The sequence below is a fragment of the Manis pentadactyla genome, chromosome 13 (genome assembly GCF_030020395.1).
Source record: "Manis pentadactyla isolate mManPen7 chromosome 13, mManPen7.hap1, whole genome shotgun sequence".
Lineage (NCBI taxonomy): Eukaryota > Metazoa > Chordata > Mammalia > Pholidota > Manidae > Manis > Manis pentadactyla.
The window spans coordinates 11,199,561-11,222,121 of record NC_080031.1 but is presented as its reverse complement, the minus strand read 5'-3'; the positions used below and the strand labels follow the sequence as shown (position 1 = coordinate 11,222,121).

Sequence of the window (22,561 nt, the reverse complement as noted above, 5' to 3'; positions counted from 1 at the left end):
CTGAAGATTCTAATGTGTGCTGAAAACATAAACAAGGCATTGAAAGGCCAGCACACTGGCAGGGGACTCTCAGCAAATCCTGTTCCAAGCAGGAGAGAAGGAGCAGGGAATTAAATTCACCCATGCCCCTCTTCCTGACTAAAATGCAGAAAGTGAGGCCAAAAAAAAAGAGGAAACTCAACCTAAAAAGTCAACAGAGCAAAAATGCAGTCTATTCTGCCCTGGGCCGATCTGGACTCTTGTGTGCGGTAGTCTCCAGTCAGAATGTCCACAGCAACTTCTGCCATATCTTATCCAAGCTGAGGATTAGCACACAGCACCAGGTTATTACAGAAAACCTAGGACTCTTCTACAGACTGCTGCCCCCTCCCTTCAGGACTCTCTATTCCATGATCACCTCACACTTCTTCTGTAGCAGACATGCAGGCCTGCTAGTTGGGTCTCCTAATGTTGTCCAGAATTGGAACTTACAGGGCTCTGATGACCTGGAAATTTGAGGCAGAAACTAAACATTGGCTATGAATTATCCAGGTGCCTGTGGCTGCAGTTACTTGATCAACCTAAGAGTGTTGATTACTACTGAGTTAACAGTACAGGGGTGTAGGGTAGGACAAAGTTGCCTGGCCCAGCACTTCCTAAGCTACAGAATTTTCTCCCAATCCTCACAGAGAGGTCCCTCTTGGAACCATCTGATAGAATCAGCTCCACAAGTCTTTCTGGCTGACTTGGCAACATCAACATCATCAAAGAAAGAAGATGCTGTGTTGTTGCAGTTGTTCTTAGATGTTTCTCCACTGCACACACCTCTAGGTTGCAGCAAGGTCTTGGCGGTCATAGAGAATGTTTGAAGCAACAGTTCCTTACTGGGAGCAGGTCACCCTAAATAAGTGATCTATCAGAGCAGGCTGATGGGTGGCAGTGTTTTGAGAAAGGCTTCCCCACCCCCACCCCCACCCCCAGGGAGGTTCTGATACACCCCACACAGAAGGGCAGTCCTCACTCTCTCCCCTTGAGAATTATTGGATAGAAAACAAGAAGTTAACTTACACATCAGGAAACTTGTTATATACACCTACCTTCTTCTGAACACCTACCAGCTGTATGAATCATCTCACCAGTAGCTTTCATTTACTCACCTCTAAAAATGGGCGTGGTAATAATAAAAAGCCTGCCTCCAAAGGCTACAGTAGGTTAAATGAGGTAAGAAAAGTGCCTGAAACATAGTAGGGACTTGACAAATGTTTGGTTCAATGACATTTTAATAGTGTGATTAGTGTTGCCATGAAACTGCTATTTTCTAAATAGCATGTATTTTCTCTGAACAAGATTCCAAATATGATTCTCTGCTATAGACTGTACACCCCCAAAATGCAGGTTGAAATCCTAATCCCCAATGTGATTGGTATTAGGAGGTGGGCCCTTGGGGATTGATTACATCATGAGGGTGTAGCACTCATGATTGGGATTAGTGCCCTTGTAAAAGGGACTCCAGAGGACTTCCTTGCCCCTTCTGCCATATGACATTATAGCAAGAAGTTAGCTATATCAGGGACATAGTCCTTCAGCAGATACCAAATCAGCCAGTGCCTTGATCTTGGACTTTCCAGCCTCCAGAACTGACAGGAATTAAATTTATGTTGTTATAAGCTACCAGTCTATAGTAATTTGTTATAGCAGCCTAAATAGACTAAGACATTCTCCTTCACAAGAAATTTACTTGTTAGGTAATAAAGCAGATGGTTGCCCCCATCTCCACCAAATCCAAGGCCCTAGGAATGACCCATTTTCCAAAGGGCAGCAGGCAGCTAACATCATACTCAATGGAGAAAGACTGAAAGCTTTCTTCCTAGGATCAGGAATAAGACAAGATGTCCTCTTTCACCAGTGCTATTTAACATTGACTAGAAGTTGTTGCCAAAGAAATGAGGCAAGAAAAAGAAATAAAAGGCATCCAAATTGGAAAAGAAGAAGAAAAACAATTTCCATTTGCAGATAACATGATCCTATACATAGAATATCCCAAGAAATCCACAAGAAAACTATTAGAACTAATAAACCCAGCAAAGCTGTAGGCTACATAATCACATGCAAAAATGTTGTGTTTCTATACACCACACACAAACAATTTGAAAAGGAAATTAAGAAAGCAGTTCACTTACAATAGCAAATGAAGGAACAAAATACCTAGGAATGTGTATGTAACCAAAAAGGTAAATACACTGAAAAAAAAAATTGCTGAAAGAAATTAAAGAAGACCTAAATAATTAGAAAGATATCCCTTATTCATGGATAGGAAGGTTTAATATTCCTGAGATGTCAATATCACCCAAACTAACCCCATCAAAATTTCAACAGCCTTTTCCTCAGATTCATATGGAATTGCAAGGGCCCCTGAATATCCAAAACATATGGAATTTCAAGGGGCCCAGAATGTCCAAAACAATCCTGAAAAAGAACAAAGTTGGAAAGCTCACACTTCCCAACTTCAAAATTTACTACAAAACTATAGTAATCAAAAAGTACACTATTAGCATAAGGATCAACATACAGACCAATGGAATCAAGAATCAAGAGTCCAGAAATAACTCTATACATCTATGGCTAATTGATTTTGAGAAGGGTGCCAAGTCCATTCAATGGGTAAAGATTATATCTTTAACAAATGGTGCTGTGAGAACCAGATTTCCACATGCAAAAGAATGAAGTTAGACCTCTACCTCACACCACATAAAAAAGTAACTCAAAGTGGATCAACAACCTACATGTAAGAGTTAAAACCATAAAACTCTTCAAAAAAGAAAAAACATAGGGATAAATCTTTATGACTTTGGATTTGGCAATGATTTTTAGATATATCACCAAAAGTGTAAACAACAAAGAAAAATATACAAATTGGACTTCATTAAAATTAAAAATTTTTGTCTATCAAAGGATGTTATCAGGAAAGTGAAAAGACAGTAGAATGGTAGAAAATATTTGCAAATCATGTATCTGATAAGAGTTTGATATCCAGAATATATAAAGAACTTCTACAACTCCACAACAAAAGGACACTCAAATTAAAAATGGGCAAAGCACCTGAATAAACATTTCTCCAAAGAAAATATACAAATGGTCAATAAGGACATGAAAAATGCATCATTAACCATTAGGGAAATGTAAATCAAAATGATACTGAGATATCACTTTACACCTACTAGAATGGCTATAAACAAACTAACAAAAAACAGAAAATAACATGTGTTGCCAAAGTTGTGAAGAAATTGAAACCCTTGTGCTTTACTGGTAGGAACTTAAAATGGTACAGCCTCTGTAGAAAACAGTGGTGATTTTTCAAAAAGTTAAACAGAGTTACCATTTGACTCAGCAATTCTACTCCTAGATGATACCCAAAATAACTGAAAATAGGGACTCTAACTGATACTAATGTAGCATTATTCACAATAGCTGAAAAGTGGAAACAACCCAAGTGTCCATTAACAGATTAATAGATCAACAAAATGTGGTATATGCATACAATGAAAATTATTCAGCCATAAAAAGGGATGAAATTCTTATATATATGCTACAGTGCAGATGAACCTTGAAAACATTATGTTAAATAAAATAGTCAGACACAGAAGGACGAATATGTTATGATTCCACTTACTTGAAATGGATGGGCAAATTTAGAGACAGAAAGTAAATTCAAAGTTACCAGGGGCTGAAGGAAGGGCAGAATGGGGAGTCACTGCTTAATAGGTACATAATGGGTACATAATGGGTTTGGAGTAATGGAAAAGTTTTGGAAACAGATATGGTGATGATTGTACAACATTGTGAATGTAATTAATGTCACTGAATTTTACACCTAAAAATGGTTAAAATGGCAAATTTTATATTATATATATTTTACCACAAAAAAAAGACAGTAGAAAAGATAGGGTGTTATTATTTAATTTTTCACGTAAAATTAAATTGACTAGAGAGCCTAACCAAAGAACAACACCCAGATTTCTTTGCACCTTGAATGCACAAAGGCTTTGCAACAATGCCCCATCACGCCCCAGGGTCTTTGCTCACTGCGTTCTTATACACACAGCCTTGTTGACGGCTCCTTGTCTCTGCCTATTTGATTCTACCTTCAAGGCCTGGCTCATGGGAGACAGGATTTCTAATGAAAAAAGTTTAGAAGCAGAGGCGCCTGGATTCTGATCCAAACTGATCAGCTGTGTGGCTTGGGTCTTTGCCATATATAAAAATGGGGATAGTCATGCCCACAGTCCAAGGCTGTTGTGACATAATGCATGTCAAGGGGCTGGCACACTCACCCCTTTTGTGAAATCGCTCCCAATTTCTCCTTCCCCTGAGAGCCTCACTTTAGTAGTATGTTTCATTCAGGAATGAATCCTCGCAGTCCTGTGACATCTCCTGTGACAAACCACTCCCATGTATTGCTCTGGGACTCCTCCAAAATAATTTAACTTTCCATGTTTTCCTGCTTATCTCCCCACTCATCATCTTTTGTCTTCCTCCACGGTGGCTGGGACACAGTGGGTGCTAAATAAATTGCAAATACACTTGGGGCAAATGGAAGATCCACAGGCAACAGAGGAAAACCCCACAGGAAACAGAACCCCTTCAACTCCAAGTAATAGCCCATTGATGTTCTCTGCTCCGGATGAAACTGTTCTCTGCCCTACTGGCACTTAATGAACACTCCGTTTGTTGAATGAATGAGATCTTCTGATGCCCCAGCTCATTAAGGTCAATTGTAATGTGGCTCATCAGGAAAAGAGTTGATCTGAAGAGATCACCCCTTCTGTGAATTTTAGAATGTCTTTGGAAATAAGGGTTTACCTTCTTGTTTTCATTTAACCATTCAAAAGAGTGAATGTAAAGTTAATTAAAAAACAAAAAAAGAGTCAGTGTCCCATGAGCACAGCTCACCCTACATTGAGGAGAGGTGGCCCAGGTGGAGGCTACAGTGGCAGAGGGTAGCTGGCCAGGAATTTAAGATAATCACCGACAATTTAAGTCGCCAATTTAATTTGTCACCACTAATCCACCAAGCAGCCAATGCACTGTCAGAAAGCAGACTTGTTGCATGCTAGAGCCACCACGTATCATGTTGCTTGGAGCTTAAAGGATTCTGCAGCCTACTAGGCCAGGAGGCCCTCTGGGCCTGGGGGAGGGAGGGCCTGGGTGCTAACCACTGGTCAAGCCTCGGATGAGGCACCTTGCTGGCCTCCAGGTCCTCACCTGAGAGAAGGCAATGTTAGACCAGAGCCTCCTCAACAACCTCCTGCAAGTTTCATTGACTCCAATGAGACTTCCTATTTTCCAGAAAATCAACTAGGTCTGGGAAAGGGGAAGAGGCCCAGTGAAAGCCCCTGGAGTCTGGCCATCAGCTCAGCCTCAAGGGCAGGGACAACAGAAGATTGCCTGTCTCCATGTCCCTCCCCACAAAAAAACCCAGGGTCCTTTACAGGCCCCTCTCCAGAGCTGCGGCCGGGCCAGGACACAGCCACAGAACAGGCCAGGTTCAGCTGACTTGGAGAAGCTGTGGAGGTCTTATCCCAGCCCAGCCTCTCTGAGGGAAAAGGAAGTGGCTACTTCTCACCATCCCATCCCTAACACTGGGAATAAAAGTAATGGCTCAGACAGCTTAGCCATTATACGTAACATCTACCATGTGCCAGCTGCTCCGTATACATTAGGCCATCTGAGTCCCAACACAACACCGTAATGTAGTTATTATAGTCCCCATTTTTACAAATGAGGACACAGACACAAAGACTTGGGTTAAGATGTTTGGCCAAAGTCAAGCTGATAGCACACACCAGATACGGGATTTGAACTCTTGTCTGTCTGAAGCCAAAGCCTTTTACATTTCATCTAGGCCCCCCACTGACTTCCATCGTGGGGAGAAGAGGTACTGGGTGACTGAAGCCAATTGGACCAGATTCTTTCAAGATATCATCCCCATCAGATGCTCATTACAACCCGTAGTTGGGGATAACTAACCCATTTTACAGATAGAGCAGCCACAATTTTGGAGATCACTCAGAGGATCTCTTTAGAAGTCCCCCAAGCCTTTAAGAAGCTCAGATCCTGAGGGTCTTGCCCAAGGGGCTCCTTACCCAGGAATCTAGGCAGAGTCCCCATGATACAATCTCCTGGGAGCTGTTTCTATGGAGAGGGAGGTTAGGCTGTGCCAGGCAGTCCTCCAAACCCTCACTGGGTGGCTGATTGGGCACATCATGTATGTCTGTCATCTCCAAATGTATGCACAGCGGGAGGAGGGGACCACCCCCACCACAAATCCATCACCAGACACTCCTAACCACCGTTCACATGAGGATGGAAAGCCAGACGCGCAAAGCCTCTCTCCAGAGATCCAGTTCTAATTCAGTCAGCACCTAGTCCAGGAAGCAGTAGTGACCAAGGACTATTCCAGCCTGCAGGGAAACCTCTCTTGGCCTCACAGCACCTCTCGTGCTACAGCTTGCATTCTTCTCTTATGCTATTTATTATTTAACTTAATGAATTAGAGGCAGAGCAATGGAGAGAGACCCCCTGGGTTCAAATCCTGGCTCTCCCACACTAGCCGTGTAACTTTGAACAGGCAGTGTGACTTCTCTGTGCCAGGTTACTCCAATGCAAAAGAGGTAGGGTGTCCACCACAAAGAGTAGCTATGAGAATTAAATGAGTCATGAGGCATAAAGAGTTTAGACAGTGCCCGGTACATGGAACACTCAAAAATGTTTGCTATTGTCATGATTTTAATATTAACACTGATGTTAGTGAAGCCCTGTCTCCCTAGCTAGACTAGAAGTTCCTGGAATGCAGAACCAGAAACTGATACTTCTTTGCATCATTCCCCCATTCAGGCAGACTCACACCCAGTCAGAGCTGTAAGATCTTTTCCTGCAGACTGGCCTTTCCAGAAGACAGTTCCTCACTTTACTGCCTGGATTTGGGGAAAGAAGTGTCTGCTTGTCAGTGGCCAATGGCTACCTTTACCAATGCGCCCAGTGACGGCCACAAAATGTCTCAAGTGAGACGAGGGGCAGCAACAGAGATCTGGAAATGAGGCCCCAGCTGCAGAATTCAAGGAAGCCAGAACCCTCTGGCCATCCCAGGCCCCTAGGAAGTTGGGGACCCACAGAGCAAACCCCTCCTTCCCAGGAGTTGTGTCATGCAGAAAAGCCAAAACTTTGCAGAAAGAGTCCTGGAGTGAATCCCAGAGGCCTCAATTCCCATCCTAGCTCTGTGCTGTGTGAACTTTCACAAGCCTCTTAACCACTCTGGGTCTCTGTTTACTCAGTTGTTAAATGTTACTTAGTTCCTTGCCAATTCTGACCAAGAGTCAATCTCAGAGGAAGGCAAAAAGCATCTCTGAATGAACCTAATAAATCATTTCACAAGCAATCTGCTCTCCTTGTTCATTCATTCATTCCACAAACATTGACTAGGCTCTTACTAGATGCGAGCACTGTTTTGGGGTATGGTAGTGGAAAAAAGGCAAAATCTGATCACTGTTGGAGAAAAATAAAAGGGGGAAGGAGAGCCAGGAATAGAAGAAAAGGGATTTCACATGGAGAGGGCCTTCAGGGAAGGCCTCACAGAGAGGATAACATCAAAGTGGGAACCTGGGAAAACCAAGGAAGCAAGCCAGGCAGTTGTCCAGGGAAAGAGGGAACAGCAAGTGCAAAAGTCCTGCGGTTGGAGCGTGCCTGCTGTGTTCCAGTCGCCATGGGGAGGTCTGGAGGTCGGCGTGGGGAGCGGAGTGAGCCAGGAAACAGGTGAGAGGAGGTGAATTGGGGAGGGCGAGGCCCAGTCATGATAAGGACAGAGGCATTTATTCAATTATGAATCTAAATCATTAAAGCTTTAACATAAATGAATTTGACATTCTTCACTTACATGATGAAGGCAAAATGCCTTATCCATTTGTTCATTTTCACCTCTCTCTTCGCCACCATGGGCTATTGAGGATTCTTATTATTCTTACTTTCACCTGGGGGCTTGAAGAGCTCTGTTTCTCTGTCCAGGCCTACAGCCAGGGTTTAGCCTGGTCTCCATTCCAGAACCTCAGGTTGGGTTCTCCACCCCTCCTGAAGGTGCAGCCGGCTCCCCGGTCAGACCCCTGTGTTCTCTCCCAAGCTCTTCCACCGTGCAGCCCTGTGATCACCCTTGACCCCCTGCTATGTCTCTACATCGCCCTCTCCCCAGGGCCTCCACAGCTGCTGTTCCCCTGGCAGGAATGCTCTTTCCTTCTGCCTTTTTTCACTTGCGTCCTACCATCCCCTGAGGTCTCAGCTCAAGCATCACTTCCTGACAGAAATGCTTCCCTGATTTCTCCAAATAAAATCCTCCTCTTAAATGCTTTCATAGTTCCATGTTCTTCCCATCAGAGCTCTCATTACACTTGAATGCTCATATTTATTTGTATGATTTCTTTAAATTAGTGCCTCTCTACTCCAGCTGAATGTCAACTCTATCAGGATAGAGACCATGCCCGTGTTGCTCACCTTCCTACCCAGCACACCCCCAAGGTACCCAATAAATACCTGATGAATAATTGGATGAAAGAGCAAATGTGTGCCCCAGGCCTTCTGTTTATGGAGCACCCTGGGGGCACAAGCAGGAACAGGCTTGGGGCTCTTTGAGGGGCCCTTGGGTGTGGCCAGCACCCTCAGCTGGGTTGGGTGGGGGCAGAGCTGGAAGGGGAAATGACTGAGCCCCTGACACCACACCAAACACTTCACACAGGACGTATCCTTTCATTTTCATAGCCCCACTAGAACTGAGAATTACTATGCCATCTCACAGCTAAGAGCACTGAGGTTCAGGAAGCTTCTATGAGTATATCTATAGCTAAACATGGTCTTTCTGATTCCAAGGCCTATGCTCTTTCTTCTCTGCACAACTGCCCTGGCTTGGAAAGTTTCTAATCCAGCTCTGCTATTGATTTCCTGTGTGACCTCAGGCAAATTTCCGCCCCTCTCTGAGCTTCAATTTCTCCATATATAAAATACAGAGGCTGGAACAGATGTCCCATGTCCTTTCCAGTTCTGAGATTTCATAACTTTGAGATTTTATGCTTCTAAATTTATGAAATTAAATAATGGATGCTAAAGTACCTAGCTCAATGTCAAACACAAAGCAGACACTTCATAAATGTTAGTCTACTCCCTTCCTTCTTCCTTTCATGCCTTTCTCTTTTCCTCTCTTCCTTCCTTCTGATTCCCTGTTTCACAGCCCTGCTCAAGATCACCTGTACTGTCCTGGCTCTTCCAGGAGACCCAGAGGCTTCCTGGGGACTCTCGCCAGGTTCTGCTATCAATGTTTCCAGCCTGCAGTGCCCTCAGATGGCCATTCAAGCTGTGCTCCTTAGAAAAACCCTGGCCTTCCTGCACCCCACTCCCTCTTGCCTCCTGAAGGGGTGTGTCCAACACTGCAAAGAGAGAAAGAAGTGATAGGGAGGCACTCACGCATACTGAGTACCTTCTAAAGGCCAGGGGCTAGCCCAAGCTCTTTGCTATGTCTAAGCCTCTGCAAACAGTGGCTGTTATCCCCATAAGGATTTAACCCCTGCATCTGACCCCGAGGCATACACCCTTTGCCAAGGATCCATTCTGCACCGTCAGCTATTCCCCTGAAAGCATCTTTTTCTTTCCATGTTCATGTAACTTTGGATTTCCAGTCCTAGTGACTCCAGTCCGTTGATCTCTCTAGCCACCCCCTCCTGCCTCTCCTCACTGCGGCCTCCAAAGTACCAGACTGCAAAATATCCTTAGATTGTCCCCAGTGTTTTTGAGAGGATGGCATGGCTGTGTCCACTGCACCAAGGAAACAATGTCAAGAAATTGACTTCATCCCATCCAGAGGAAGGAGCCAGATTTTCCAATGCTCATCATCCTCCCAGCTGGTGCTGAGGAAGCAGGGTGAGCTTCCCCCCAGCCCACCCCTGCCCATGAGGACTCGCCAGAAATCAGACTCAGTAAGATGTGAATGCAAACATCACATCACCAGGAGCCCCAGATGGGATATGAAGGGGGAAGGGATGGCTGCTTTTTCTAAAGGTTCTTCCTGCAAGCTATGCCCTCAGGGAGTATGATGGGTGTTGGTGTGGGGAGGGAAGGTTGGGAACAGTATCAGCTAGGCTCTGTGAGACAGTCTGGATGGGAAACTCAGGTGAGAGCAAAAGTCCCTGGCAGGATTTTCTGGTGCCCGCCATCTTCCTCTCACCTTGCCCTGCCCTTGCCTGGGACGGAAAAGGAGCCCCAAGGGTGAAGCAGTTGGCCAACTCTCCCAGGAAAGGGCCTCATCTGAAGGACAAAACTTGAGGATGCCCTCCAAGACCCCAGAGCGGGCTATGCTCCCTATGTGTGCTCTGTGGCACCCTGGACTTCTCTATGGCCCCTATCGTGGTTTCACTACCTACCTACAGGTCTTGAATGCCCACCTCCCCCACGGACTGAGGATTCTACTCGCAGAGAGCCTGCTGTCTAGTTCATGGTCGCATCCCAGCACCTCTGCAGGGTTTTACACAGAGAAGGTGCTCGGTGTACATCTCTCTAATGAACGTTACCAGCAGGGAGGAGCCCAGGGCCTGGTTCAGGCTGAAAGGGGCCAACCCTCATCCCGCACCCCCTGCCTGGGCCCCAGGTGGCCTCTGCACTGGATTAGGTGGGAGACACTAGTGAGAAAAACAAAGAGCAACCACCTGCACGTAGTAGGCCCATAATTTGGGTTTGCTGACTCTCCCCCAAATCTGAAAGGCCATCGGAGGGAACCATTCATGCCCCAACCATGGAACAGTCATGGCAGGCCATCCTGCCAGCTTTTAATCATTTAAACACAGTTGTCATCGCTGTGTGAGTATGCAAGGAGTGTGTTTTCACGTGCATGCTTTGTTTTAAACTAATAAGAAACAGAGCCTGTGCCAACTGATTCTCTGCCCCACATGTTGTGTGGGAGGCATTGGTAGGTATTTTCACTTATGTTTACATAGCTTGCATGTCACATCCACATACATTATCTCTTTGGGGCCTCTCCGCAGCCCTGACAGCAGGCATGATCACCTCCATTTTACTGATGAGAAAGGGGGGCCAGCTTGTAAGGTCTCACAGTGAACACAAGGCTGAGTCAAGGCTCAAACCCAAGCCTTTGGCTTGTTCTACACCAGCCTTCCTCAGACATCCTTCTTGCCAGACCACAGTCTCATTACCCACAACCAACCCAGGCCAGAGCCCTGTATACTTTAACACTGAGTTACGTATGCAGTGGAGTGTGGGACCTGGGGTGGGCAGAGATGGAGAAAGAAGAAAGCAAGGAATCCAGCACCTTCCCCCTAAACATACAGGAACCTAGAACAGGCAGCAAGCTCAGCTAAGAAAGATCACTGATGCAAAAAGACCAAGAGCCGGCAGTGTGACCTAGGGCAGGTTCTCTTACGTGCTCTGACCTCACTTGGTTTCTGAGCCCCATGGTGATGACTAAATGGAATGAAGAGGTGAGAGCTCTTAGCACAGGGCCCAGGGCATAGTAAAGGAGCCCCCAGGCCTCTGGGGCCTGGCACAGCTCCCCAGAAGTCACAGGGCTCAGGACAAATCCTTCTCCTCCCTTGACTTACAAGCTGGCTGTGGCAGCCTTCTCCTCCCTCCCCGGAGGAGTCCGGTTCCACCAGCTCAGGCAGGGACACCAGCATCAGGACTCTGCAAAAAGAATGCCAGGGAAGTTCCCCTCTTCCCTGACAGCAGCTAAGGGTACCCCCAAAGGACAGACTAGGAACAGAGTTCTCCTTCCACCCCTCTCTTCCAAGTCCAGGGGAAATGACTTTGAGAAGCATTCCAGGAGACCAGATGTCCAGCTTGGAACGGGGCTTTCCGACAATCTGGAAGCCAACGGGAGGTAGTAGTCCCCATCTCACCGCCACTAGGAGGCTCTAAGGAATGGGATGCCTTCCCAAGGAGAGTCGTGCCTGTGCAAGGAACAAGTCACCTCCCTGGGCACAGCCTCCGGGGGAGGCTGGGGGAATCCAGAGCTCCTTGGCTTACGTCCAGGTCATACTCATATGTGAGGAATGCTGCCCCACTGCGAGTCTGGCTCTCTCCTCCCAGAGCTGGGAGTGGTGTGGCAGGAGAGGGGCCGAGGCAAGGGGCAAAATCATCACTTCTACACGGGCCATGGGAGAGCAGCAGACTTGAGTTCCCATGCCACCTGGCTCTCCTGCTTGATTCCTGTCCCCATGACCCTCCTGGAGCCTGGAGGATGCAGAAAGAGCTCTCCAGCCACGTAAGTGGGGCCCAGCTGTCATTACATCTTCCTCACCTTCTCGCCTAACCAGAGTTAGGTCCTTTTGTCAGTGGTTTTGATGTCCCTTGGTGTCCCATTACCTTCTCCAGACTCATGGTAGCAGTGGTCTGGACCACACACTTTAGCATGGATAGCACAGAGTTATACACTAGTGGACTTCAGAAAGGCTTTGAAGATGTTCTCATCTGACCTCCTCATCGTATAAAATGAGGATGCTACGAGCCAGAGAAGTCAAGAGAGATGTCAAAGGTCACACAGCTCGTTCTCAGTTTGATGGACATTCATTCGGGGTCCCCAGTAAGATAGTGTAGCTCCTATAGGAAAAGGCCCCTGCTCCCACACAGCACACTGCTGGGCATTCATTAAATAGTGGGCCCAGGTCAGCTTGCCGATGTACGGATGGATCACCAGGGAGTGCTCGGGGGTGAGAACAAGCACCACGGGGCCCTGGGTATACCCACCTGGAATATCTCTGGGCTTCTCTCTGCCTCTGACCTGAAACTAGAACTCACAGTCCACACAGAGCGTGGACTCGCCTAGGACAGGGCAGGAATAATCTGTACTCCCAAGGTTTAGCTCAGGCCTCGGAGCAAAGTAGTAAGCAGTGACAGTGGACTGTCGGGGTGAGGACAGTGAGAGGATCCTCTGGGGCTGGGGCCTGCTGCCCGCTGGTCTACCCTGGAATCGGGGGACTACGCCTACCCTACAACTAATCAGAGTTAGCAGGCCTCACCACTAGTGGGCTGAATGTCCCATGGTGCCTGTCGGGATGCAAGGCGAACGACAACGGGGGTGAGCCCTGAGGGCATTCTCTTCACCTGGGGCCCCCAGGCAGCCAACAGCTTGGGCTGGCAGGTGGAGGCAGAAAGGCTGCCACCGACACTACCACTATGACCCCCCCTGCCCCTAAATCTACCTCTACCTATTTGTGCTGCTCAGCCCAGCTGTCATGGAACACATTGTGGAAGTGAAAAGCAATGAGCTGCTTCTTGGTTTTGGTTTCCATAATGGCTGGGAGCCCTCCCCTACATTTGCCAAGCATATGGGTGATGGGGGTTGGGTGGTTTAGCTGGTTCCTTTAAAGGGATTCTCAAGAGAGGACTAGGTGGAGCTCAGGGCAAAGACGCCCCCAGAGCTCAGTGAGGCACTTGCTTTGTCTCCTAAAGACTAAAGAAAGGCCTGTCTTGTAGAAGGGAGAGATGGGCCACCCTAATTCATGTGTTCCCCCGTGAGCAGGCAGACACAGCCACAGCCCCGTTCCCTTCCTGGACCCGCCACTTTAGCCACTCTCTGAGTCCCAGGTCCTCTCATTTGTAAAATGACATAACAATACGCATTTCACCTGCTTCACAAAGTTAAGAGGATCAACAGGAGAGCTTATGAGAATGTGTTTAATTAGGAAAGAAAACTACCACCATGAGCTTACCACATGCCTAGCACTTTCAGATATTCTAGAGTTTCCACAACTCCTATGTGCTTTGTGTTACTATTATCCTGACTATATAGCTAATCAAACCAAGGCTCAGAGAGGTTAAGTGATTCGCCCAAGGACACACAACTTGGTAATGGGGAAACCAGGATCAGAATCCAGAATCTGACTCCAAAACCTATGTTCCTTCTCTCAAACCCACACTATTTCAACAAAAGAAGCAAATGTTGCTTTTTATGAAGAGGCTAGTGAGTCTTCAGGTCGAAAATACTGTCCTCATGGAGGTAACCCCTATTCGAAGGACACATCCATTTGGCCCAGAAAGTCCATCTGGCAAGTCAAAGCCAACTCCTCTACTGTCTTGAGACCCTACACAACACAAGGACACCCAGGGGTCAAGCCCTTGCTTCCGTACCTATGGCTGTGTGTTCTCATGATGCTTGCTGGTGGTGGTGGTTTCGACAATTGCCTCGTCACAAAGCAATCCAGTTGGGAAGAAACACAGAGTCATGGACCTCTGAGCTGAAGGGGACCTCTGAGAGCAAGTTCAAGCTCCTTGTTGGGTAGATGAGGAATCTGACATCCAGGGAAGGTCAGTCACTTGTTGAAGGTCCCACAGCCAGTCAGCGGCCAAGTCTAGAGCTCAATCTACCATCCTTTGACTCCCAGTCCAAACCCCTGTGTTCTCCACCATTCCAACCACTCTGACAGGGGTCAGCTTCATGGCCCCCAAGAGGGCCAGATGTGGGCCTCAATCTCTGCTCTCTTGGCTTAGGAAAGCAGGGGCACTAGGTAAGAGAGTTGTGCTGTAGTCAGAAATGGAATTAGTCGGCTTCCTTCATGCACTAAATCACTAGCCTGAGTTCTACCCATCGAGAAGTCAACAGAAAAGTCCTCTCGGAAACCCCGTGAAGTACCAAAGAGCCAGTCCCCAAGGAGGAGGCTGAGGAGGCACTCCTGAGGCAGTGGCAGCCCCCCTAGTCCCTGATTCCCTCAGAGGGGGCTCTCCACCCTTGCTCAGGTACCCCCCTGCAACCCCTATGCACACCTTGCCTGGAGAGTCTTGTGCCTCAGCCCTCCCTTCCAGCCCCACCGGGTCAGACCTCCACCCACCCCTGCACTACCACTGCAGAGGTCACCTCCTCTGAGAAGCAGGCCCTGCTCACCCTGCTCTGCTCTCCCCCACTTCTGCCTCCTTTTGTTAAAAATGGATTTGTGCCTCTTTCATGTCACCTCAGTGTACCTTCACAGCATATCTTATATGTTTGTGTGGGGAGTTTGTCCACTCCCCAAACCGTGTGCTCCCTGAGGACAGCGTCCGTGTATCTATTTCTACCACAGCCCCTGCTGGGTCTGCACACCGCGGCCAGCCCAAGCCACAGTGTGACCGGCTACTTGGTCCACACTTGTTGATGGTGCCTGTGACCTGTGAAAGGCCCAGGCATTTCCCGGGGAAGCAAAACGAAGGGGAAGGGGAAGCTGGGAAATCCACCAACCGGATCTTCAGTCCAAAATAAAGAGGAGAGGTCATGAAACCTGACTGACTCTCTCCTGTGTCCCAGACACTGTGTCAGGATGCTCTGACCACCATCCTTTGAGCTTTGTACTTTTATTACCCACTTTACAGGTGGGGAAACCAGATCAAAAATGTTAGGTAACGGCTAAATTCACTCAATTAGGAACCAGGAGCTAGGATCTCAGTGCTGTTTTATCTGAGGCCAAGCCCCTGCTCTGTACCACCTCCATGGAGCCAGCAAGCTCCCTGAGGACAGGGACTCTGTGGTTACATGTGTTTGTTCCGTTTGCTTTTGCTGTCATGTCCCCAATGCCTGGAACTGTGCCAGGCACACAGGAGACACTATAAATGTGAGCGAGTGAAGGAACAAAGGAATGAATACATAGCATGCTGCCTCTCCCCAGCAGGACAGAACAAGGACTTGTGATTTCCAGGAATAGCACCCAATTTCTCCACCCAGAAAACTACCCAATGTTAAGTTTTCTCCAAAGGCCACATGAATTAGGAGTGGGTTTACTAAGATGGAATTGGAGTAGGAGGAAAACTGAATACAAAACACTAGATCCTAAGGAGGTGGGAAGTTCAAAGTGCTGTCAGTGCTCTGAGGCCTGCCGATCCTGGGGCCCCTCTCTGGCCCAGCTGGATCGGGCCCTCCCCGCTCCAGGCTCCCTCATCCCCCCTGGGCACCTCCACTGCCTCGACAAAGCTGTACTGAAATTGGCCACATTCCTATTAAGCAGAGAAACTAATAGTTACACCACCCACTGCAGCCCCATCCGAACCCTCAAGTCTGCTCCGGGCCCCAAGGCCAGCTGCTTTTCTCCACATTCCAGCCAAAAATAATACAAGAACGAAGCTGTTTGGTGGAGACTTAATCTAATCTTCATTGCTTCGGTTTTAAAATATCCTGCCTGGTTTAGGGTTTCTTATTACACACAGGGATATGTTTTTAGTGAGATAGGTCTTAGCAGAGACGTCCTTCTTGTAATTAGAAACCCAGGCAGGCTGGGCCTGCAGTGAGGCACCCAAGCCTAACAGCAGATTCCCCTGAAGACAACACGTTTGCAGCGAGCTCTTCCGGAGCTGAGCTGAGCTGCCCGAGGGCTTGGGTCTCCCTCACTGCTGGGGGATCTGGAACCAGGAAAAGCCGATCTCTGAGAGAAGGACTATGTCTTCCAACTCTCATGCATTCTCTTAGCAAAACTGTTGCTCCTTCTGGCTGTCACCCCCAATCAGAATGGAGACTAAGATGCTGCCCATGACTGCTGAAGAAGGTTTTTTTGGGGGGTGTGGGGGGAGGGAGGGAGGAATTACTCCAAGAAGTCCCCACAGATGAGGGAGAATTAAAGACAAGCATTCTGCTGAAGCCACATCTCCCGGGGTCAGGGTTAGATTTGAAAAATCAGCTCAGGGACGGAAGGAGTCTCCAAGTGCATATACAATTTTGTTTAAGTGCGGGGCGTAACTCCTTGGACTTTCTAGCCCAGAATCTGCTGATACGCCAGCATGGAGGCTGCTAAGTGAGGTTCAAGCTGCAGCAAGCTCTGGACCTGCGCCCATCCCCCCATCCTGACACGATGTCCCACGCAGGTCCAGGCTCAGGCCTTTCTTTCCACGGGCATAAAAAGAAGGGGCTGAATTTCTGATAAGTCAGATTCTCTGTTCATCTGATGCCGGAAAGCTATCGCAGGTAGCACCACTGGAAATAAGCATTCTAGTTCCCTCAACTCAGCCTTAACTTTAGCACCTCGTGATAAAGAGCAGGTGAAATTTTGGAATCATAGCAGAGTTTTCAAACTCTAGGATGTAAAGAAAGGCAGGAGTTCAGCTCCCCAAGTCTAAGGAACCCTGAGAGGTGTGGGAGAAGGCTCTGGAGCCAGGCAGGGAAAGAAAACACACTGAGGAGTGTGACTTGGCTGCCCAGACGCCTTCTCTCTCCCATTCCCTTTACTATTCAGAGTGCACCAGTGCAGGATTCATGCAGGATTCACTCCTCATAGCCTAATGAGGACTTCATATGATACATTCCACTGCACAGATGAAGAAACTGAGATCTGGAAGCTAAAGAGCCACAGGAGTCATGTAGCCATACAGTAACAGCGTGTAAGACCGCCATGCCCCCAAACTTCAGCTTTAACATACCTCAGCATGCTGACCTGCCAACCTTGATTATCTCCTTCCTCCCTTTCCCACCAGGTATCAGATTTAATTAAATTAGCAGATCCCCATTGTAACAAGCCTGGCCATGCAGCCTGGACAGAACCCAGCCAGTGTAGCTCCTCCCTCTTAATTCTGCTTCTTAACATAATTCAAGTTTCGATAAGTCATAGATCTCATGTGAAGTGTTTTATACAAAGCATGGTGTGTTGGCTAGAAGCAAGGCTAATGGTGGCTCACGATGATTTCACTTTCCATATACATCCTCTGCTTTGCCTCCATGGCATCACTTTCTCCCTTGCCATACTCTGATCTGCATGTTGTTTGATCCAGACACTTTGCTTCACATGCCGTCACCTCTAGCAATTGCATCACACATTTATATATATCTTACAGCATCACAGTCCCTGTGCCACACAGCAGAGGAAAAAGGAAAACATAGCAGCGTTTCTCACCTTCCTTTAACTAATTTAGAAAATGTGCTCCAGATTAAATAAATCAGGAACAAACGTCTGAAATTGGAGATAGAATTTCAGAAGGGGAGGAGGAGCACTAAATATATAGCAAGGAAATCTTGCAACATGTTGAAAGCCTATAAAATTTATACATTATTCTTCAAAAAAATAAATTCAACTGCTTACAACACAATATTATTAAGCCACTAACATAAAAATTCACTTTGGCCTTCTCTGCTGCCATTCATGTGGCACATTGCATTCAAGGAAGTCAGGTTGGTGGGTTGGGTTTGGTTTCTAAACCAGGCTAATAGAGACCCTGTTAAAAACCAGCCTTTTTGCTTTCTAGGCATCCTTGGTCCCTAATGAGTTACAGCCCCAGGTTGAAGATGAACATGGCAGAAAGAAATTTAACACACACTCTGGTGCACCCATAAACATCAAGGCCAAGGGAGAAGAGGTATGTTTCCAGTTAAGCTAGAACTCCATGAATTCAGGATTCTCCCCTCACAAGACAGTAATTCTCCTTATTTCATCACTAACTTACTTCAAATGTGTTTATACAATTTATTGCTACTGAACTTCCAGGCAACTGGTGTAGAGTTAATGAAACCCAGCTTGGAGAAGCTTTGAGCTTTGAACAACTAACCACAGTTTAAATGGTTATGACATGCGGTCAAAGCCACAGCCCAGCCCACTGCAGTTTCTGTGTTAGACCCTAGTCAAAAACCTTGTCATCTCACCTTTTGTGCCAAAGAGATTGAAAAAGGAGAAAGCACTGAAAAACAGCCTTCCACGTTTCTTCTCAAGATTCTGAGCCTTTCTCCCTGACATTTTAACACATCTATCTTACTAAACGCTAGGCAAAGCCCCTCCTCCAGTCCCCGAGTAAATATTTTAGGTGCAGTTTGAATTGGCAGCCAGTGGAAATCCTGAAATCCAGTTTGAGTTTAATTGAACAGGGTCAGGACTACATAAAGCAATGTTGAGAGGAGGTGTAAGGGGGAGGCACCAAGCAGCACTTGAAGTCAGACTCACTGAAAGTCTAAAAGGCAAGCTAGGCGTGTACGGATGACACTGGACTGGAAAAGAAGTAAACTCGGCTTTCTGGATTACTTGGACATTGATTTTTATTAATCCTCATGTCACATGGCATGCTCCCCCCAGCTCTGTCCATGTGAGAACTCCAGGAGGCTCCCTCCTTTTAAGCAGGCTCGTTTTGGAAGAGTAAAGGGGAGGTACTGACTTTGCCACAGCCTCACAATAAAAGCCCCTTTTGAAAGCAGCACTTTCATTAACTTAAAGCAATCTATAGACTTAAAAGCAGAGAGCAGTAAACTCCCAGAAAGGATCATAAAACAGCCAGTCTCAAGTTGGGTACACTTCAGTGCAATTTGCACGAGGTATTTTACTGTGAGCGGTGGCCAGGCCCATCTCCCTCCGGTAACCCCCTGCCCCTTATTCTGAGCAGCTTCTCTTTCTCTCGGCTTTCATGCCTTTCGCGCTCACAAAGGGGAGGCGGTGACTGGGGAGTCTCCGTGGGGTCACGGCTCCCTCCCGCCCTCAGGCTCTCGGCGGGAGAGAGAGCGCACAGATCCCAAGCCTGCAAAACAACAGCCTTGGAGCGCGGCCGCAGGGCGGTCGCCGAGCCCCAGGCCACCGCGCCCCTCGTGGGTCGCGAGTCTTCTGCGTCGGGAAGCGCCGTCTGGCTGCCCGGGCTTGCGGCGCGAGGGGTGCGGAGGGCTGGGAGGGTGGGCTCAAGGTTTCAAGAAGCAAATTTCCAATCTCCCTCCCGTACACCCCCCAACACACTCATCAGCTCCCCAAGCTGGTCCTAGGGACAGCCTCTCTGCCGGTTCGGGGCTTCACTTCCCCCACCCCCCCGCCCCCGCTATCCACCTAGCTAGGCCCTGAGCCTTGGTGGGGGGGTGCAGCTCTAGCGGGAGATCACCAGTCCAGAGATAGGAGACCCCCTCCCTCCCTTCCTTCAGGGTCCTAAGGCCTAAGGAATGCCAGAACGGCAGGGTAAACGGGAGGGCTGGGGGCTAGGGCTTGGCGTGATACAGAGCTTGCGTTTGAACACCATCATTTTCTCAGATTTGAGAGGCGGGGGGAATCACCTAAATCTGCCTGAAATGCGAAGCTTTTCGCTTCCACCGGTTGGAGAGCACTTGAAAGCCGAAAAGTCAACACGCTGGAGAAGTCCCGGAACAAGTGGGGTGAGGAAGGGGCCCCCGAGCTACCCCCTTTCCCAGCAGAGCACCGCACCCGCCACCCGGTGTGCGGGCTCCCGGGCCTGGCCTGGCGGGGGAAGCACAGGCAGCCCCTGGGGGTCAAGACAAGCGCAGGAGGCTCCAGTCCGGGCGACCGCGTTGGGGCCGGCCCTGCCCTGGGCCGCAGCCTGGGCTCCCTGGGCGCGATGCGGCACCTCTGCTGGCGCCCCCACGCGCAGGCCGCGGCCCCTGCTGGCCACCCGTACCCGCGCCGCCACGCTGAGCCTGCACACCCCCAAGTGGCTCCCGGAGCCTGCCGAACCGCCCGGGTCGGTCCTCGGATCCCCTCCGACCCCTCCGAGGCGGCCCTGTCGCCTCCCCCAGAACGTCCCTTAGATTGGTCCGCTTCCCGGAATCTTTCTCCTAGGACCTGGTGCCGCGCGCGTCGGGTCCTCCGCTCCAGATCCGCTTTGGGAGACAAGCAGCAGCAATTCGGGGCTCGCCTGCCATGGCTCTGAGCAACTACTTTCATTGCCTACCTAGTCGCTTTTCCACCCACGGAGTGTGGGGACCAGCGCGCGCGCGCCCCTCCCCAAATTCCGATAGCCTCAAACCCAATAAAAAGCAGTGATTCCGCAGCTAAATCCCCAAAACGCCACCCGTTCCTCCGATTCCAGCCTCAGATGTAACCACGGGCCCCCAGCCCCCTGCTTTGGCCGGGGTGTAGATTCCATCCCTAAACTATCAGCTGCCCTTCAATCCCGCTTCTAAAAACAGCCTGGAACCTATAACCTAAACTCCAGCCTGGCCCTGAAGCCCAGCCCTAATTCAGCCCTAATTCACGCCCAGCCACCACCCACCCCCATTCCTAGCCCGGGTCTCCCCACCGCGCAAGAACCTCGGGCTCTCCGGCAAAGAGCCCCCGAAAGGGGAGGCCTTCTTCGTTCGTTTCTTCCTCGGGTCCGGGAGTCGGGAGAGCCCGGCTCGCCTAACCAGAAAGAAACGCGAACTTTGCGCGGCGGACTCGACACCCTGCCCCATGCCCCCTCAACTCTCTGCTCTTGGGCGCTTTCCGTCCCCCCTTTTACGAACTCACGCCCTAGTTCTCGATCCAGGAGGGCTCCCAGTCCCAAACCTAGCAATGGGCCCCTACGCCTTCCCCCTCCTCGCCAAAGACTCCCCACAACCCGCGGAAAGCCGGTAACCCCACAAATCGCTCCTCCCGGAGCGAGGGTCCCCGAGCTTGGCCTCTGGGATCGCGGCTTTTCTGCCCCGGCGCTCGTGTTCCGCTGTCCCCGCTGGTCCGCCTGCAAACCCCCAGGCCGGGAGGGACGCAGCCCGCGGCTCCTTGACTCCGCTCCCTCGGCCCCAGTCTGGGGCTGCTCCGGCTCCCGACCGCTCGAAGGCAGCTCCAGGCGGGCGGCGCCGAGTCAGCGCCGGCCCGAAGGGCGCCCGAAGCCGGGGGAAAACGAGCGTGGAGCCGACCCGCGGTCCCCAGCCTCGCCTGCGGAGCCCCAGCCCCGAGCCGCCTGCACCCCGGCTCCAGCCCGCGCGCGGAGTCCCTGCCCTCGGGTCCCCGGCGCTCCCGGCGCGCCGCTCCCCGCCCGCCCGCTACGGAGTCTGGGCCCGCGGCCGTCAGTCCGAGTCCGCAGCCCCGCTCTTCGCACCCGCGACAACGCGCGCCCGCCACCAGCCCGAGCGGGGCGAGGCAGCGGCGGCGGCGGGGCTCCGCGCTGGCCCGGCCGGGACAAGGCGGGCCGCGCGCCTCCGGCCGCCTCCTTCCCGGCCTGGCCGCCGCTCTCGCTGCTTGGCTCCGCGCTCTCCCGGCGCTTCCCCAGCTTCTCTCTGCACGCTGCCGCCGTCCCTCCCTGCTCCCTGCCTCCCTCCTCCCTGCTGCCTCCCTCTCTCTCCTCCCTGCTGCCTCCCTCTCTCCCTCTCTCCTCCTTGCCCTGTCGCAATGAATAATACTCTGGCTTGGGGACTGGAATAAAACACACGCGCTCTGAGGCAGCCGCCCGCAGCAGCAGCAGCCGCCGCCGCGCCGCCGCCGCCTGCAAAAGCGTCTCTGACATGGAAATGAATGACAGCTTACCTGATGCCAATCTTCATCAGACTGACACCGGCGTGACAACACAGCCTATACTTCCCGGCACTGCTCGGGACGTCAGCGGCCCAGGGACCCGCCCCCCGCAGCCCCCCCCCTTCGCACACCTCCCCTCTCCCCACTCCCCCTTTCTCCACCCCCCCCACCCCCACCCCCTCCCGACTCCCGGCCCCGGCCGCTTCCAAGTCGGAGCAGCAGCTGGAGTGTCTCCCTCTACTGGAGGCTCTGCTGCGACGCCAGGCGCGGGCCTGCTCCTGCTGGCGGGGAGGCGCCACCGCGCAGGACAGAAAGCCTCGGAGCCGGAGGTTAGTTGCCTCTTAGGCAGGAACGCGGCGGACCCCCAAGGAACTCGGGAACCCTGTGCCCACCCTCGCGCCAAG

General features: G+C 50.0%; 1 protein-coding gene across 4 annotated transcripts in view; it reads right to left on the bottom strand.

Annotated features, from left to right (window-relative positions):
• PKNOX2 (PBX/knotted 1 homeobox 2) overlaps nucleotides 1-22,275 on the bottom strand; it is a 248,379-nt gene extending 226,104 nt beyond the window's left edge. For all 4 annotated transcript variants that reach the window (XM_036930253.2, XM_036930256.2, XM_036930257.2 and 1 more), the window contains exon 1: nucleotides 22,170-22,275. The gene's annotated coding sequence lies outside the window, so the exon portion shown is untranslated. The remainder of the gene's footprint in view (nucleotides 1-22,169) is intronic.
• Nucleotides 22,276-22,561: the final 286 nt, after the last annotated feature.